Source organism: Sapajus apella, unplaced genomic scaffold (genome assembly GCF_009761245.1).
Source record: "Sapajus apella isolate SASKATOON/1434 unplaced genomic scaffold, GSC_monkey_1.0 scaffold74, whole genome shotgun sequence".
NCBI lineage: Eukaryota > Metazoa > Chordata > Mammalia > Primates > Cebidae > Sapajus > Sapajus apella.
The window spans coordinates 5,551,171-5,557,101 of record NW_022437014.1 but is presented as its reverse complement, the minus strand read 5'-3'; the positions used below and the strand labels follow the sequence as shown (position 1 = coordinate 5,557,101).

Genomic DNA, 5,931 nt, shown 5'->3' with positions numbered 1-5,931 from the left:
AAAAAAAAAAAAAAAAAACCTGATAACTGAAAACAGTTACCACAGAGGCTGCCATATCGCAGGCACTCAGTAAATGTAAAGCAAACGAAGATGAATATACTGAGCTGTCCGAGATACATGTTTCAACTAGGAAAGCACGGCAACACAGCAAGACCTCATCTCTAAAAAAAAAAAAATTTTTTTTAAATTAGCCAGGTGTGATGGCACACACCTGTAGTCTCAGCTAATGGGGTGGCTGAGGCAGAAGGATTGCTTAAGCCCAGGAAGTTTAAGGTTACAGTAAGTAAGCTATGATGATGCTACTACACTCTAACATGGGCAATACAGCAAGACCCTGTCTCCAAAAACAAAAAACAAACAAAAAAACCCAACCAACCAACCAACCAAACAAAACCAGATCTTTCTGATCTTTGGCAATTTATATCCTAGCCATCTGTAGAGATCTTCTCCCTTTCTGCACTGTGACAACTTTAATAGCTTTCTGTCATACCGTATAGTCTTACAACCAAGGGCCACCCAGAATTCAAGAACAGGTGACATATAAATGAATAAAAGAGGCACACCTAGTGTTGTCTCTCTGTGCCAACTATTTTCTGGGTTTTCATATCCATTCAACCCCATTTCTAAATGAAATGAAAGAAATGGAAGTGTGGAAAAAACCAAAAAATTCTCACATAATGATCTCATTACACGGTATCTATGAATAAATTATTTAAACTTTAGCAATATGTGCACCATTTTGCATTGCACAATATGTTCTCTTCGAGTTCCTCCCCCACATATTATTTTAGGTGCTATTATTGATAGACAGGGACATTAAAAAGAAACTAATGTAATTAGAAAAAGCTTTTATTTGCATTTGAGCTATAAAGTCAGCTCAACTGACACTTGTGTACAAGATTTTACCAAGATTAAAATAGGAGATGATCCCAGGGAACAGATGTGAGAGAGGGAAAATAGCCAATAAGGACATATAAGGTGACTGCTGGAAAGTGGGGTGATTCTGTGGCACAAGAATCAAGAAGCAAGACATTTAAGCACCACTCCAATACTTCACTGGTTGAAGGTTGCCTGAGGTTAGCCCTTCCCCTTCATTTGGTGGGTTTGAGAGCCCTGAGGCAGAAAATAGAAAGGTGTTGGCAAGCCGTAGAAAAACTACAAAAATCTAAGTTTTGTTTGAAACCAGTGATAGTCTCAAAGGATATAATGCAGGGAACAAAGGGCATCTGCTGCAAAAATCCATAAAGCAAAAACTTTAAATCTCCAACAGATTACAACAGATGGTGGCACTTTTCCACCCCCAAGTCACCCCCACGCACAAAGACAAGCATGGGTAGGGTAAAGCTCCAGCTAGGTTTCCATGGTTGCCAACCTCTTCATCAGTTGTATTTTAAAAAGTTTGCTATAATAAAGTCCTGCTCTCTTGCAATAAAATAAAATGCAGGTTTACAGCACCTACACATCAATGTTCCTTAGATTCTCAGAAAGAACTTTAGAAGAAATTAAGATCCCCTAGGCCGGCTGAATCACAATTTCTCAAGACTCGGCCCAGAATCTGTTTTTAATGTTAGATTGAAATTGGAAGGGACTTTAGAGGTTATGTGTTAGATCTAAGAGTGGGATTCTGGATTTGGACTGGGGTGCTGGCCTACTGACAGGGGTAGGGTGGAACTGGCCAACAAAAAGCCAAGCAGACAATCCATACTGAAGTATCTAATCTAAGGGTTGGGTAAAAACAGACCTGTGTTCTTGATATTTGGCCTTTTTTTTCTTTTACCTGGCTTCTACAGCTGAAGGTCAAATGGCCATTTTATTGCCAAATTCACTCTTCAACCACCAACAGCCTTCCCAGCTCTCTTCTTCCCCAGCTCCTAAACATCAGTGTTCCTCAGAGTTCTTTGTTTCGAGACAACTAGTCTTCTTAAGGTGTAAGTGATCTCTTGAAGTTTTAACTCAAACATTTCCAGTGGCATACTCTCCCAAACTTCATATCCTACAGCCTGGTAGACATACTCATCTGGATATCAAAAATAATCTCAAAATCAACACTACCAGTTAATGACAACCTCAAGTACTTAGTCTACTTTCTTTTCTATTTTTTTTTTTTTTAAAGACGGGGTTTCACCATGTTGGTCAGGCTTGTCTTGAACTCCCAACCTCAGGTGATCCGCCTGCCTTGGCCTCCAAAGTGCTTGGATTACAGGTGTGAGCCACCACACCTGGCTGTACCTAGTCTATTAAGCAAGAAGCTTGAGTCACTTAGATTCCTCCTTTTTGATCCCCACATCTCATCACCAAGTTGCTAAACTGTGCTCTCGTTATCCCTAGCACAACTGCCCTAGTCATCTCTGTTACACTGTCATCAGTTATTGGAAAACCTAACCTCTATCAATACAAGCAAAGTACTGAGACCCATTCCAGCCAACCTGACAGCTTCACCCCTACTTTGCTCTACCATACTTCACACTTTGAAAGCTTGTTCACAGAACCATGCCCACCGGACTAGGTGGTGAAGGCCAATCATGTTAAGATGTAATTTTATGGCAGCCAAGACCGAGACCATAAAACATACAGCGTCAGATTTTTTTTATACTAACCTCCAACCTGTTTATTTTATACTAACCTCCAGCCTATTCATTTCCTTCTACTCATTTTTTATTTGTTTAATTTCATTCTTTCTGAGGCAGGGCCTTCCTCTGTCATGCAGGTTACAGTGTTGTGATCTTAGCTCATTGCAGCCTCAACCTCCCAGGCTCAAGTGATCCTCTCATCTCAGCTTCCTAAGTAGCTGTGACCACAAGCTCCTGCCATAATGGCCAGCTAACCTTTAAAAAAAAAATTCGTAGAGACAATGTCTCATTATGTTGCCCAGGCTGGTCCTGAACTCCCGGGCACAGGCAATCCTCCCACCTTGGCCTCCCAAAGTATTGGGATTATAGGTGTGAGCCACCATGCCCAGCCCTACCCATTTATTATCAGAGATATCCTAACGCTCTGGGCTAGATACTGGTATAAATATGAGTAAAATATAGCTGCTGCCCTTGAGACAGAAAAGCCAACAGACAATTAAAACAGATGTGATACACATCAAAGAGATAGCACAGGGTGCTGTGAGTGCCCATGGGGAGAGAGGGAGAAGGAGGAAGACATATGGATGAAGAAGAAGGAGGCGGGCACAGCGGCTCACGCCTGTAATTCCCAGCACTTTGGGAGGCCAAGGCGGGCAGATCACTTGAGGTCGGGAGATCGAGACCAGCCTGACTAACACGGAGAAATCCCATCTCTACTAAAAATATAAAATTAGCCGGGTATAGTGGTACATGCCTGTAATCCCAGCCACTCGGGAGGCTGAGGCAGGAGAATCGCCTGAACCTGGGAGGCAGGGGTTGCAGTGAGCCAAGATCGCAACATTGCATTCCAGACTGGGCAACAAAAGCAAAAACTCCGTCTCAAAAAAAAAAAAAAAAAAGCAAAAATCCATCTCAAAAAATTCAAAAAAAATTTTTTTTAACAATGGTTAAAACAGTAAATTAAAAAAAAAAAAAAAAAGAAGGGGGGGACACCAGCACCAGACTCACCTGAGGGTATAGGAACAGTTCAGAGAAGTCCTGATTTTCTAAGCTAAGCCCTGAGGGAAGATACACAAAGTCCTAAGCCATTCAAAAACAGATAATGCTTTCAGGAAATTCAGGTAGGTAAGAAATAGTGTTAAGAGTCTAGAGTCTAAGTTAGGTGCTAAACTTAGAGAGATGACAAGTAAATGGGTTCACAGGAATAACAAACAAGATTCTAACTGCTGGTTGAAAATGGAGGATGAGGGAGCGGAATCAAGGATGTGTCCTTATCTTATGGCTTCAGCAACTGCATGAAATGTGATGCCTTTCAGTGAGATGGTGACAGGTGGCTGGGCATACTTGGAGCAGCGGAAGCAGAGGTAAATTCACTTTAATAAATGTTGGCCTTATCATTCTCAGCAAATTAACAAAGGAACAGAAAACCAAACACCACATGTTCTCACTCTAAGTGGGAGCTGAACAATAAGAACACATGGACACAGGGAGGGGAACATGACACACCAAGGCCTGTGGGGGGTGGGGTTGGGGGCAAGGGGAGGGAGAGCCTTAGGACAAATACCTAATGCATGCAGGGCTTAAAAGCTAGATGACAGGTTGATAGGTGCAGCAAACCGCCATGGCACATGTATACCTATGTAACAAACCTGCACGTTCTGCACATATATCCCAGAACTTAAAAAAAAAAAAAAAAAAAGTACAGACAAAAAAAATTAATGTTGGGTTTGAATGCCTAAAAGATAGAGATACCCAGAAGGTGAACTGATTCAGGTCTGGTCAAGAGAAACAGGAGGAAAGGAAGAAGACAGTTGTCACAGAAACATTACAATGAGGAGAAAGTTTTCTGGAAAGAGATAACAAGTCCTTTTCCAAAATTTTTCACAGTGACCATCTATTACTTTCATAATCAGAAAAAACGTCAATAAAAGGAAGGCACAGTCAGCAGCAAGGTCAAATAAAGAATTGTGCCCACTTGGTGATAAAAACCCCTGGTGACCCTGCTGTGAGGAACTGCAGTGGACAAGAAGGCAAAAGTTCATGGTGGAGGGGTGACTAGGAGGTAAGAGTGAGTACCAACTACAGCAACTCTCTCACTAAGCTTGGCAATGAAGAACAGTCTCTACATACCTGTCACCTTAAATGCTTTCCAGGAATATGGTGAGATGTAACAGTGAACCTGGTATAATTGGAGCAACTTTATTCCAGTAAAGGCCCAAATCCAGCATTCAGTATTTCCAGTATTCCCTTTAGACTCTAAGTTCAGCTAAAAAAAAAGAAAAAGAAACCAAAAAAACCCGAGAAAACTCTCACCTAAATGAAGCCATAATAGAAAACTAAACTTTGCTTTTTAAAAAATGTACCCGGATAAACCCCAAAGCCTCAAGAGTCACACTAACTTTTGTCCGCAGAGGAGTAAGATGAATTGAATGGCAATACATGGTCAGAATAGGGGAAAGGATGAGATTTCTCTTAGTGCTAAATAGGAAGCCATAACATCAAAGGCAGATGCCGGTTTTCTAACTTGTTAGTCTTCAGCCTTGCCTATCAAATCAAGTTAGAACATAAGGCAGTTCATGTTTCTTTCTGTTTCAGTAAAGGCAAAGGAATGCTAATTCCAAAAAAGAGTGTTTATTAGCATACGAGCCATTCTTTATAAAAATTGAAGTGATAATGGCTAGGCACATGGCTCACGCCTGTAATCCCAACGCTTTGGGAGGCAGAGGTGGGTGGATCACCTGAGGTCAGGAGTTTCAGACCAGCCTGTTCAATATGGTGAAACCCGTCACTACTAAAAATACAAAAATTAGGTGGGTATGGTGGTGCGTGTCTGTAATCCCAGCTACTCAGGAGGCTGAGGCAGGAGAATTGCTTGAACCTGGGAGGCGGAGGATGCAGTGAGCCAAGATTGCGCCATTGCACTCCAGCTCTGGGTAACAGAGCAAGACTCTGTTGTGGGTGAAAAAAATCAGAGGAATAAAAATAGAATAGTATATAAAGGCCCCTTCTCATTACATAATACTTGTAGGGAGGAAAAAAGAAGTATACAGTAAGGAAATTCATCATTTGTTTCTTAAAAACTGTAAAAGCTGGCCAGGCATGGTGGCTCACACCTGTAATCCCAGCACTTTGGGAGGCCGAGGTGGGCAGATCACCTGAGGTTAGGAGTTTGAGATCAGCCTGACCAACATGGAGAAACCCTGTCTCTACTAAAAATACAAAATTTGCGGGCATGGTGGCACATATTTGTAATCTCAGCTACTCGGGAGGCTGAGGCAGGAGAATCACCTGAACTCAGGAGACAGAGGTTGTGCCACTGTACTCCAGCCTAAGTGACAAGAGCAAAGCCCCATCTCAAAAA

The 5,931-nt window shown here is 41.9% G+C and overlaps 1 protein-coding gene across 3 annotated transcripts in view; it reads right to left on the bottom strand.

Moving 5' to 3' along the window:
* The window catches only part of FBXO34 (F-box protein 34), a 93,308-nt gene that overhangs the window by 6,111 nt on the left and 81,266 nt on the right, over positions 1–5,931 (bottom strand). The window contains exon 1 of one of the 3 annotated variants that reach the window (XM_032251138.1): positions 4,701–5,201. The exons of the other annotated variants lie outside the window; for them this stretch is intronic. The gene's annotated coding sequence lies outside the window, so the exon portion shown is untranslated. Of the gene's footprint in view, positions 1–4,700; positions 5,202–5,931 lie in introns of those variants that run through there. 3 annotated transcript variants of the gene reach the window in all.